We start from the raw sequence: 13311 nt of genomic DNA on the forward strand, positions 1-13311 counted from the left end.
CCCTGCCGGAGAGGGGAATCACGCTCTACATCACCATGCCCGCCTCCGGACTGATGCGTGAGTAGTTCATCCTTGGACTATGGGTCCATAGCAGTAGCTAGATGGTTGTCTTCTCCTCTTGTTGAAAGGATCGTATGCCGCACCTAGAGGGGGGGTGAATAGGTGCTACCCAATTTTTAGTTCTTTTTCAATTTAGGCTTGACACAAAGGTAAATTCTCTTGATATGCAACTAAGTGAATTTACCTATATGACAAGGTAATCAACTACACAAGATATAGCTGCACAATATAAGAGATAGAATAGGATAGAGGTAACCGAGAGTGGAGCACGCGATGACACGGAGATGATTCCCGTAGTTCCCTTCCTTTGCAAGAAGGTACGTCTACGTTTGGAGGAGTGTGGTTGCTACGAAAGCCAAACCAACAGCCACGAAGGCTTCACTCAGATCTCCTGTGAGCAACGCCACGAAGCCCTAGCCCACTTCCACTAAGGGATTTCCTCGAGGAGGAAACCGGGCCTTTACAAGGTTCTTGGGGCACACATCCACAACCGAATTGGAGGCTCCCAAATCTGTTACAACACAACAATCAACAACAATACATCAACACAAATCAACTAGGGATCCAAAGAGGAACACTAGCAAGGGGGCCCTCAACAAAATGAGGGGGAAATGCAAATTGCTTCGGTGAAGATGTAAATCGGGGTCTTCTCCTTCGATTCTCCAAAGCACAAGGGATTTGGGTGGTTGAGGGAGGAGATCATATGGATTTGGTGTTCTTGGTGGCTCAACAATGGTGTTTTGCTTTTTGGGGAAGAAGTGAGCAGCTGAACCATTGGAGAAGAAGACTATAAATACCCCGTGGGGATCCTGCCGTTGGAGAGAGCTGGCCGGTAGTACCGGCCAGGTTGGGTGATGACCCACAAGTATAGGGGATCGCAACAGTCTTCGCGGGAAGTAAAACCCAATTTATTGATTCGACACAAGGGGAGACAAAGAATACTTGAAAGCCTTAACAGCGGAGTTGTCAATTCAGCTGCACCTGGAAACAGACTTGCTCGCAAGAATTTATCAGTAGTAACAGTTTTATAGCAGTAGCAGTAGTGAAATAACAGCAGCAGAGTGACAAAGACAACAATAGTGATTTTAGTAAACAGCAGGATTAAAATACTGTAGGCACAGGGATGGATGACGGGCGTTGCATGGATGAGAGAAACTCATGTAACAATCAAAGCAGGGCATTTGCAGATAATAATAAAACGGTGTCCAAGTACTAAGCAATCCATAGGCATGTGTTCCGTATATAGTCGTACGTGCTCGCAATGAGAAACTTGCACAACATCTTTTGTCCTACCAGCCGGTGGCAACCGGGCCTCTAGGGAATCTACTGGATATTAAGGTACTCCTTTTAATAAAGTACCGGAGCAAAGCATTAACACTCCGTGAACACATGTGATCCTCACATCACTGCCATCCCCTCCGGTTGTCCCGATTTCTGTCACTTCGGGGCCTCGGGTTCCGGACAGCGACATGTGTATACAACTTGCAGATAAGATCATAAAACAATGCATGTCATGATGAAACAATAACATGTTCATATCTGAGATCATGGCACTCGGGCCCTAGTGACAAGCATTAAGCATAATAAGTTGCAACAATATCATCAAAGTATCAATTACGGACACTAGGCGCTATGCCCTAACAATCTTATGCTATTACATGACCAATCTCATCCAATCCCTACCATCCCCTTCAGCCTAGAGCGGGGGAATTAGTCACACATGGATGGGGGAAACATTGCTGGTCGATGGAGAGGCGTCGGTGGTGATGATGGCGATGATCTCCTCCAATTCCCCGTCCCGGCGGAGTGCCAGAACGGAGTTTCTGGTCCCGAGATAGAGTTTCGCGACGGTGGCGGCGTACTGGGAGGTTTCTGGCGACTTCGACTTCTCGTCTCGCGTTTTTAGATCGAAACCCTTAAGTAGTCCAGAGGAGGGCGTCGGAGGCCAGCCGAGGAGGCCACACGCTAGGGCGGCGCGCCCCCCCTCCTGGGCCGCGCCGGCCTAGTGTCTGGGGGGCCTGGGCCTCCCCCAGGTCTGCCCTTCTGGCTCCGTGATTCTTCTAGAAAAATAAGACCTTCGACATAAATTCCGGGGATTTTCCTGAAAGTTTAATTTCTGCACAAAAATGAGACACCAGAGCAATTCTGCTGAAAACAGCGTTAGTCCGTGTTAGTTGTATCCAAAATACACACATTAGGGGCAAAACAATAGCAAAAGTTTTCGGGAAAGTAGATACGTTTTGGACGTATCAACTCCCCCCAAGCTTAGCTTATTGCTTGTCCTCAAGCAATTCAGTTAACAACTGAGTGCGATAAAAAAACTTTCACGAACAATTTGCTCATATGATGTAAATATTCTCATGACATGGAAAAGTGCTTAGGCAATTCATAATAAGATACATGCAAATAAGATCATCCAATAGCTATGTCAATCATGGAAAGGTACCAACAAATTAATAACAAGCATCATGAATCATGTCTGTCAGCAGGATTGCAATGTTCATAAAAGGATATGATAAAGTGGTATCTCGCTTGCCCGTATTTGAATAGCAAAACATAAATGCTCAGGTACCTCTGAAGTTCATAGAAAGACTAGAAATAGAGATTGTCAAAGATAAAAGCATCAAAGTTATACCACAGTCAATCATATTTTGAGACAAGCATATTATACTAAGAATGACAGTTGTGCTCTCAAGAAAGTGTTCAAAGAAAGGATGGAGACAGAACATAAAAGTAAAAGATTGACCCTTCGCAGAGGGAAGCAGGGATTAACATGCGCTAGAGCTTTTCATTTTTAAAACGGGAGTACAAATATTTTGAGAGGTGTTTGTTGTTGTCAACGAATGGTAATGGGTACACCAACTACCTCGCCAACCAGACTTTCAAGAGCGGCTCCCATGAAGGACGTTATTTCTACCAGCAAGGTAGATCATCCCTCTTCTCTTTTGTTTACACACGTATTTTAGTTTTATTATGAGTGACACTCCCCCCAACCTTTGCTTACACAAGCCATGGCTAACCGAATCCTCGGGTGCCTTCCATCAATCTCATACCATGGAGGAGTGTCTATTTGCAAAATTAAGTTGCTTACTGATGAATCAGAGCAAAATATGTGAAGAGAATTATTAATGAAGTTTGATTAATCGGGGCTGGGAACCCCGTTGCCAGCTCTTTTTGCAAAATTATTGGATAAGCGGATGTGCCACTAGTCCATTATGAAAGTCTGTCAAGAGTAAATGACAAGGTTGAAAGATAAACCCCACATACTTCCTCATGAGCTATAAAACATTAACACAAATTGAGAGGCATTTTGAAGGTTTAAAGGTAGCGCATGAGAATTTACTTGGAATGGTTTGAAATGCCATGCATAGGTATTTATGGTGGACACCTTGGAACAACTTGGTTTTCAGGGGTTTGGAAGCACGAGCAGCGTTCCCGCTCAGTACAAGTGAAGGCTAGCAATAGACTGGGGAGCGACAATCAAGAGAGCAGTAACTGTCATAATCATGCTTGCGGCAAAATAAATTAACGGAGGCATAAAAGTGATACAAGAACTCTGAAGCAAAGTAAATCATCGAGGCTTAATTGACTTTTGTTCAGTCATATGCATGCGTGAGCATGTGCCAAGTCGATTCAAATGAATTATTCAGAGGAGGATACCACAATGTCATACCTATTTATGAATAAAACAATGCGAGCAAACATCCATGACATGCTACTCATATTAATAAATTGGAGCTAAACATGAGAGATCATGAACTACTAGACTTTCTTAAATGACATATACCTCACATGAACCAACTAAGCATGCTCACATGGATTAGTATATGTACAAAAATGAAAACAAATAGAGTTCATACCAGCCTCTCACCACAGTCGAATTGTCGTAGATCGTCATTATTGCCTTTCACTTGTGTAGCTTGAATAATATGGAATGAAAACCACGCTCCAGCCACCGAAGACCATTGAACTCATAATGAACTTTACAAAACCACAGAAGAACAGCAAATATTTTTGGTGTTTTCGAATTGGAAACAAGAACAAAGGGAAACAAGCAAACAAAGCAAAATCTTTTTGGATTTTCTTATAGCAAACCAACGATAGCAAATAAATCAAAATAAAAGCAAGAAACCAAAATAAGCAAATGGTGAAAAGAAACAACAGAAATATTTTTGGTCTTTTTGTGTTTTAGGAAAGAAACAAAGCAAAAACAAGAAAATGAAAACTAGACGAGTTGCATAAACACGAAGCAGCAGGAATTTGTCAAACTTGATAGCAGTACAGTAATCGATTTTTAAGAAATTCTTCCACTGCTCAAATCGAAAAGTGTTCACCTAATGAAAGTTAGATAACAACCTGGGGAACTGTTGGCGTCCGAAACCCACCGGCGAGCAACGGCTGGCAACACGAAGAGTCGGGAACAACCTAGAGCTGCGGCTGGCCCTGGTCCCTCCGAGCGACGGCCCGCAAAGCTCCTGGTACGCACGTCCCGATGCTGGTGCAAGGGCGTGCCACCTGATCTATACCTGATCAGGAAGGTGATGGATTTGCTTCGCTTAGTTTCCTGCATGGCATACACGTAAACATTAAATACGAGCCTCGATCGGCTCTCAGGTTGTCCTGTGAATCGGCTCAAGGAGCCGATCCACCCATGGTTCGTATGCGGTCTACGATCACATGGTGGTCCTGCTTGATCGATATGTAGCTAAAACGACCTACGACGATTTAGGGTTTTCACCACATAATCGGAACATCCTACGCGTGATTGAGCCTGGCAGCCACGCACGGTGATAATAAACCAACCCTAGACAAGGCCTAAAAACCAACATGAAGCTGATCCCCGGAACATCTTATCTAGGGCTAGCAAACTACACCCTACGTGCTACTGGATCCTTCAACCCGTTTGCAAGGTCTAACTATGCAGATATTAAACTAATCCTTGAAGAACAAGGAGCAATCATAACGGATCGGATCTACTAAATAATGATCAAGCAAGGTGCCGCCCCTACACCTAAGATAGGTGTAAGGGCGGCTAGACGTCTAAGGGTTGCATGGACAAAAGCATATGACACGATGAAACAATGCTAACCCCAACACATCTATGATAACTACGTTGCTCGCCATCAACAAGGCTTCAGCACGAGCAACGCATGAACGACGAATAAACGTGTACTGCCTAGATCGCAAGATGCGATCTAGGCAGCATGATGCTTACCCGGAAGAAACCCTCGAAACAAAGGGGTTGGCGATGCGCCTAGATTGGTTTGTGATGAACGTGATTGTTGTTTTTCTCAATAACCCTAGATACATATTTATAGTCCGTAGACTTTCTAACGTGGGAATAATCCCAACCGTGCACAAGCCAAATTCTAACTAACCGACACGTATCCTATTATATTTACAGATACACGGGCAAACTAGCCCAAACTTTCTTGTACAAGGCCGCTTCATGTATATCTTCCATGTATATTCTTCAAGCCCAATCTTGATCGCGGCCCACCTCTAATCCAGTCAAATTCTGGTGATAACACATGCCCCCCTGGTTTTGGAATTGATAATTCCAAAATCACTCCGCTTTTTCTTCGTCGGGTCATGTCGTGGCAGAGCAAAACCGTCGCAATATCCTTCATCATGATGCCTTGCCTTCTCAACTTCTCCGCGTGATTTGACCGTTGTTTTCTTTATTTCTTTGGGCACCACTTCCTCGGAAACTGCTGTGGCATTGAATCTCCACTATATCCCCTTTTATTTAACCGCTCCAAACAATTTCGCCACTTCATCCCCTTGCTCTGTTCTGGACATCGGCACCAAGAAACCCCAATCTCAGAGCAATGTCTTCCTCCTCTTCCTCCTCCGCCTCGTCGGATCTCTCCTCCCAGTCCTTCTCCTCCTCCTCCTTCTCCTCCTCCCGCGAACCCACGCCAGAGTGGGATCCGATGGCGGCTCAGATGGCGGCGCACGACGAGCGCGCCCCAGAGGAGTGGGACCAGGAGGACCACGCCTCCTCCGTCTGGTCCGAGGACGACAAGTCCTTGACCAGTGGAGAGGAAGAGCTCCAGTTCCTCGCCGACGGGGAACTGGAATCGGAGAGCGAGGACGACTCGTTCTCCTGGGACGATTACACCTCCTCCGAGGAAGAGGAGGAGGAAGACGATGACGACTCCCTCGAGGATTACCCGCCGGCGAAGCGTTTCCGCGCCGGGTCAGACGACGACGACGACGATGAAGATGATGAGGCCCCCACTGGGGGCCGCTGGAACAGTGACGAGGAGCCCGCCGGCAGCAGCGCCGACGAGAGCTCCGACGACGACGAGGGCAGCGACGGCCCGTAGACTAGGATCTACTAGTATAGGCCTAGTAGTAGTAGCAGATTGGTCAATAGACCTTTCTTTTGTTCTTCCTCCCTTGAGCAATCGGCTCTTTCTTTGTAAGAAATCCTCTTATTAATGAAGAAATTATTCCCCTATTAATTTTTGCTCTCTTGCCAATTTTGCCGATTGTCAAACGAAGTCGCTGCACAAAGAGCCGATGGCAGGGCATCGGCTTGCATCATAAACACGATTTAAGGCCAAACCGGTTGCCTATTCATGCAGTCAAACAGATCTCATCCGTGTCCACGCCATCCTCAAATTTCAAACGCACAGATTCAGCAAATCCAACGAGAGAATCATCTCAAATGCCATAGGCTCTGGCTTGAAACTGATCGGTTAACCTGCTCAATTGAGCTTGTTCTGTCTAGAGTCGATGGCAATGCATCGGCTTTTTTATTATTCTGAAGTCGATGTCCGTGCATCGGCTGTGATTTGCATATAAATTTTTTTTTACTGGCCGATTTTATGAATCGGCCCCCCATGTTTCACTGCCCATCGTCCCACATGCTTGGGAAATATTTCTTGTGGTGCTGACCATTGACAGCTGCTGGGAACTTAGCGCCGTCCAGCTGCTCCAGCATGTATGCATTACCCTTCAAAACCTGGACGACTTTGTATGGACCGTGCCAATTAGGAGACCATTTTCCATATGCTTTATCCTTGGTTCCTAATGGCAACACTGCTTCCCATACTAGATCACCAACTTGAAACTCCTTTGGTCTCACCTTCTTATTGTATGCCCGAGCTACCCTGGCTTTGTTCTCTTTAATCTTCTCCAACGACCAAAGTCTCAGTTCCGTTGCATCCTCAATAGTATCACTCATCAGAGCTGCATATTCTTCAGCTGTCAGGTCATTCTGAAACGTGACACGTCTCGATCCAGCCGGAATTTCCCAAGGCAATACGGCTTCCTGCCCATAGACGAGCTGGTATGGCGAAGTTTTTATAGCTCCATGGCATGACATGCGATAGGCCCACAAAGCTTCTGACAATGTTTCATGCCAAACCCTAGGGTTCTCGTCAATTTTCCTCTTAATCAGCTTGATCAGGCTCTGGTTGGACGCTTCAGCTTGCCCGTTGGCTTGGGCATAGTATGGAGATGATCGGATCAGCTTAATTCCCATCTCATCACAGAATTTTCTGAATTCTTTAGAGATGAAGACCGAACCTCCATCGGTCGTGATGGTTTGAGGAATCCCGAACCTATGAATGACGTGTTCTTTCACAAATTTGACAACATCTTCTGATTTTACCTTCTTCATAGGGACGGCCTCCACCCATTTGGTGAAGTAATCTGTAATGGCCAGGATCCACTCGTGGCCTTTGCTCGACGCAGGATGGATTTTGCCGATCATATCCATGCCCCAACCTCGGAATGGCCAAGGCTTGATGATGGGATTCATTGCTGATGCGGGTACCATCTGAATCTTCCCGAACATCTGACACGCTTGGCATCCCTTGTAGTACTTGAAGCAATCCTCAAGCATGGTGGGCCAATAAAACCCTGATCGCCTGATCAGCCACTTCATCTTATGAGCCGATTGGTGAGTTCCACAGGCGCCTTCATGCACCTCATGTAAGAGCCGATTAGACTCAGTTGGTCCCAGGCATTTGAGTAGCAACCCTTCCAACGTCCTGTAGAACATGTCATCTCCTATAAGGACATATTTCATGGCCTTGTATCTTATCCGTTTAGGTGCCCCCCGAGCCGAATCCTTCAAGTAATTGAAGATATCGGCTCTCCAGTCATCCTGTTCTAGGAACTGCACCTGAACTTCTGACCCGTCTGATATGTCCTTATAGCCTGACGCCATCTGTGCGAGATCGTTGGCCTCGGTATTTTGAGATCTTGGGACCCAATTGAAGTTGATGTACCGAAATTTCGTCATCAGCTCGCGGCATTCCATCCAATATGGGAAGAGTGACTCACTCTCGCACTTGTACTCATCCGTGAGCTGGGAGATCACCAACTTCGAGTCTCCAAAAAGTTCCACCGCCTCTGCCCCGGCTTCCAAAAGCAACTCCATTCCCTTGCGCACTGCCTCATACTCAGCGATATTGTTAGTGCAAGGGGTAGATAGCCTGATGGAGAAGGAATAATTTGCCCCCCGAGGCGACACAAGCAAAATGCCGATGCCACAACCGTCGTCACAAGCCGATCCATCGAAGAACATAGCCCATGCACGTACAGATAGTGCTGCTATATTAGTATTAATCCGCTCAGCTATGAGATCGGCCAACGCTTGTCCCTTGACTGCTTTCGCAGGCTGATACCGGAGATCGAATTCCGATAACGCAAACATCCACTTACCAAGTCGGCCTTTCAAAACAGGAGCCGACAGCATGTGTTTGACAACGTCTGACTTGCATATGACGATGATTTCTGCCGTCAAAAGGATGTGATGAAGCTTGGTGCAGGTGAAGAACAGGCAGAGGCATAACTTCTCGACCTCAGGATACCTCGTCTCTGCATCCAACATCCTCCGGCTGAGGTAGAATACGACCTTTTCAACACCCTCGTAAAGTTGCACCACCACCGAAGCGATGGACGTGTCAGCTACTGATAAGTAGATATAGAACGGCCTGTCTTGCTGAGGTGGAACTAGCACAGGCGGCGTTGTTAGATACCGCTTAATCTCGTCAAACGCTTGCTGCTGTTCTGCCCCCCAGTGAAACTCGTCATCAGATTTGATCTTCACCAATGCCATGAACGGCTCAATTCGTCCTGACAGATTAGAGATGAACCGTCGGACGAAGTTGATCTTGCCGATGAGACGTTGGAGCTCCTTCTTCGTGGTAGGTGGCTGCATGGTACGTACTGCTTCCTGACTTTTCAGGCCGATCTCAATTCCTCGTTCATGAACCAGAAAACCTAGGAACTGACCGGCCGTCACACCAAAGGCACACTTCTTTGGATTCATTCTCAGTCCGAACTTCCGGGTTCGGTCTAGGATGCGTCGCAGATCATCCAAGTGTCCCTCGATGGAGACAGACTTGACCACCACGTCATCGATGTAGATTTCCACCAATTTGCCGATCAGATCATGAAAAATATAATTCATGGCTCGTTGGTATGTTGCACCGGCATTCTTCAGCCCAAAAGTCATGACCACATATTCAAACAAGCCCACTGATCCTGGTACCCTGAATGCGGTCTTGTGTATATCTTCTGGGGCCATGAAGATTTGGTTGTAGCCAGCATTGCCATCCATGAAGCTCAACACCTTGTGGCTAGCAGCTGCATTGATCAACGTTTCCGCCACAGGCATTGGGTATTCATCCTTTGGAGTGGCTCTGTTGAGATCTCGGAAATCTATTGCCACACGCCATCGGCCGTCCTTTTTCTCTATAGGTACGATACTGGAGATCCATTCAGCATACCTGCATGGCCTGATGAACCCGGCGGTCAACATTTTCTCGATCTCTTTCTTGACTTCTTCGAGAATTTCGGCCTTCATCTGTCATGCTCGTTGTTGGAATGGCCGAAATCCTTTCTTGAGAGGGAGCCGATGCTCAATGATGCTCCTGTCTAACCCAGGCATCTCTGTGTAATCCCATGCAAAGCAATCTGGGTACTCTTTTAACAGAGCTATCATCTGGCTCCTGAGATGTGGATCTAACTTCTTGCTGATGAAAGTTGGTCGTGGCTTATCCCCAGGACCAATGTCGACTTCTTCTAGCTCATCAGCCGATGTAAACCCATACCCTAGCTTTCCGTCACCTGTTAGATCGACACTGAACACAGGGAAAACGTGTGGTAAGGATAATATGGGCCGATTGCTGGAATCGGCCCCCATTTTGATTGCATTGCTCAATGAAGGTTTACATCGTGGTCTGGCTTTACTATGACTACGTGACATGCTTGAGACCAGATCATCACTTTTTATTTTTTGGGGCCGATCACAAGGATCGGCCTTGCCACGTACGTCCATGGCTTTCGCTCTTGTTACACGGTCAGGCCGGTGGATAAGACCAGCCTCACCCCGTTTTTTGTCACGTTGATGCGCTCGCAGTCGTCCAAAGTGATGCCTGAGAGTGGCTCTTGGCCTGCCGTCTCCCAAACGTTCATGCCAGCCATTGAAATCTCGGCTGAGTCATCTGCGTGAACGACCTCTACTTCATCTCCATCCCACTGTATTAGACATTGGTGCATCGTGGATGGAATGCAATGCTTGGCGTGGATCCAATCTCTCCCTAGCAGGACAGCATAGGTGCTCTTGCTGTCAACGATAAATAATGTCGTAGGGATGGTTTTCCTCCCTACGGTCAGATCCACGTTCAGAACACCTTGTGCTTCAGATGCTTGGCCGTTGAAATCGCTCAGTGTAACGTTGGTCTTGATCAGATCCGAGCTAAAGCGTCCCAACCGACGTAGCATGGAGTATGGCATGATGTTGACTGCCGCTCCGGTGTCCACCAGCATCTTGTTGACAGGCTGCCCATTGATGTAACCTCGTACGTACAGGGCCTTCAGGTGCCTGTAGCTTCTTTCTCGTGGCTTCTCAAAGATAACTGGCCGTGGGCCACAGTCAAGTTGTGCCACAGGTGCTTCGTCCACTCCTGGAGCACAAAACTCCGCTGGAAGGATGAACACCATGTTTGTACCAGCCGATGTCTCATCATCGGCTTTCCTTTGCTTGGGGCGCCACTCCATCTTTTGTGGTCGACCCTCTTCGTCCAGGGTTCGTTGAATTTTCGCGGCTAGATCAGGCCGCGCCTTCCTTAACGTGTGCAGGTATAACCTTTCGGCTTCCTCCAAACCATGCAGTCGCTGAACCCTACGCTTTTGGGAACGGCTGAGTCCATCAGGGCACCACCTTGGCCGGTGGTACTTATCTTCTTCTTCTTCATCGTCATCTTCTAACTCCTCGAGATCTTCCACCCGAGAGGACTCAGCTTGCTTGTTCCGAGATGGGAGAGGTCCCAGACGCTTGAACACTGACACGTCTCCTGTGCTCTTCTTCTTCTGTCTACATTCTGGGCAGTTGCCGATTGTAGGCAATCGGCTCATTCCTAAATCCCAGCAGTGTTTGAAGAAGGGACAGTCCCAGTGCTTGTCCACGTCGTATTGCTCTCTTGACTTGTTCTTGGCATGGCGCTCATATCTCTCCTCGTCTCGATCATGCCGACGATGTCTCCTGGCGTCCCTGCTAGCCAGACGATCTCTTTCGTCGTCGTCGCTGTATCGTCGGCGTTGGTCGTACTGACTCACATATTTGTTGAGAAGATGATCAGAGAGAGGTCGTTGATATCGCACATTCTTCACTTCTCCCTCTGTGATGTAGCGCTTGCCATCGTGTCAGAGCCGATCGCGCGGAACGGCTTCTTCCTTGTCCTTGCTACGAGAGCGACTGCCCTCGTCTCTGTCCTTACCAGAGTGGTGCCCAGGCCCTACCATGTTGATGCTGAACGAGAAACCTGGCTGGCACCTCCCAGGGTAAGTGCACTCCACCATGTTAACGGCGGGGAAGGGGTGCGTGTCAACTTTCATGGCGTACTGGCTGAAGATTAGACGCCCTTGCTCTATCGCCATTTGGATCTGCTGACGCCACACCCTGCAGTCGTTGGTGGTATGGGTGAACGTGTTATGCCATTTGCAGTATGGCTTTCCATTCAACTCCTGTGCCGTGGGGGTTTTGAGGCCTTCGGGTAACTTTAGCTGCTTCTCCTTGAGTAAGAGGTCAAAAATTTGCTCAGCTTTGGTCACGTCGAAGTCAAACCCTCTTGGAGGACCTTGTGGCTTAACCCACTTGCAGGACACGGGGCTTGCCCCCCGAGTCCATTCAGCCACTGCTACCTCTTGATCTCCCGCAGAGCCTTCATCTTCATCTGCCTCAACCAGGACTACCGCACGCTTGAATTTGTCCTGGTACAACTCTGGGTGGCGCTGTTCATATAATGACAGTTTCTGAACCATGTGCGCCAGTGAAGGGTAATCTGCTTGGGAAGCCATGTCCTTGATCGGTGATGCGAGACCCACCACCGCCAACTCGACTGCTTCTTTTTCAGTCAAACGAGCCGAATAGCATCGGTTCCTCATGGCCCTGAAGCGCTGGATGTATTCTGACACTGTTTCTCCGCGGTTCTGCCGTACTTGTGCTAGATCGGCAATGCCAGCCCCGGAAGCCTCTGAGTGATACTGCATGTGGAACTGCTCTTCCATCTGCTTCCAAGTCCGGATTGAATCTGGTGGCAGCGAGGTGTACCACCCGAAAGCCGATCCTGTGAGGGACTGTGCGAAGAACCTCACACGTAGTTCGTCTGATGCTGAGATCGTGTCCAGCTGCGCCAAATATCGGTTCACATCCTCGATTGAACTGGAGCCATCTGACCCACTAAACTTGGAGAATTCAGGGAGCCGATATTTGGGTGGTAGTGGGATCAAATCGTACTCGTTGGGGTACGGCTTGGAATAGCCGATTGCCCTCCTTTTCGGCACCATGCCGAACTGGTCTCTCAAGATTGTACTGATCTGATCCGCGGTGCTGGCTGCAGGAGTCGAGCTCTGAAGATTCGCTGGAGTGGCGTATTTAGCCAGCCACGCTTGCTTCTCAAGCTCTGAGCCAACTGCAGGAGTTGAGTTCTGGAGGTTCGTCGGAGTGGCATACTTAGCTAGCCACGTCTGCTTCTCAAGATCTGATCCAGAAGCTCCTCCTGCTGTTCTAGAAGTCCCTGCTGTTGCAGCCTGGTTCGTGAGTGCCCAGTTACTGTAGTCTGGCACGTATGTGCACGTGTACCCGTGAGGGATATCCTTAGGCGCCTCGTACAAGAACTGGTAATCACTAGGGTCACCACCGATCTTGTGGACGATGAATGCCGGTGAACTCGGCACCTCTGGTGCTGCCAACGCGAACGGCAGCGGTGGTTGGGACTGGAGTGG

This window comes from Lolium perenne, chromosome 4 (assembly GCF_019359855.2).
Source record: "Lolium perenne isolate Kyuss_39 chromosome 4, Kyuss_2.0, whole genome shotgun sequence".
In the NCBI taxonomy this organism is placed as follows: domain Eukaryota; kingdom Viridiplantae; phylum Streptophyta; class Magnoliopsida; order Poales; family Poaceae; genus Lolium; species Lolium perenne.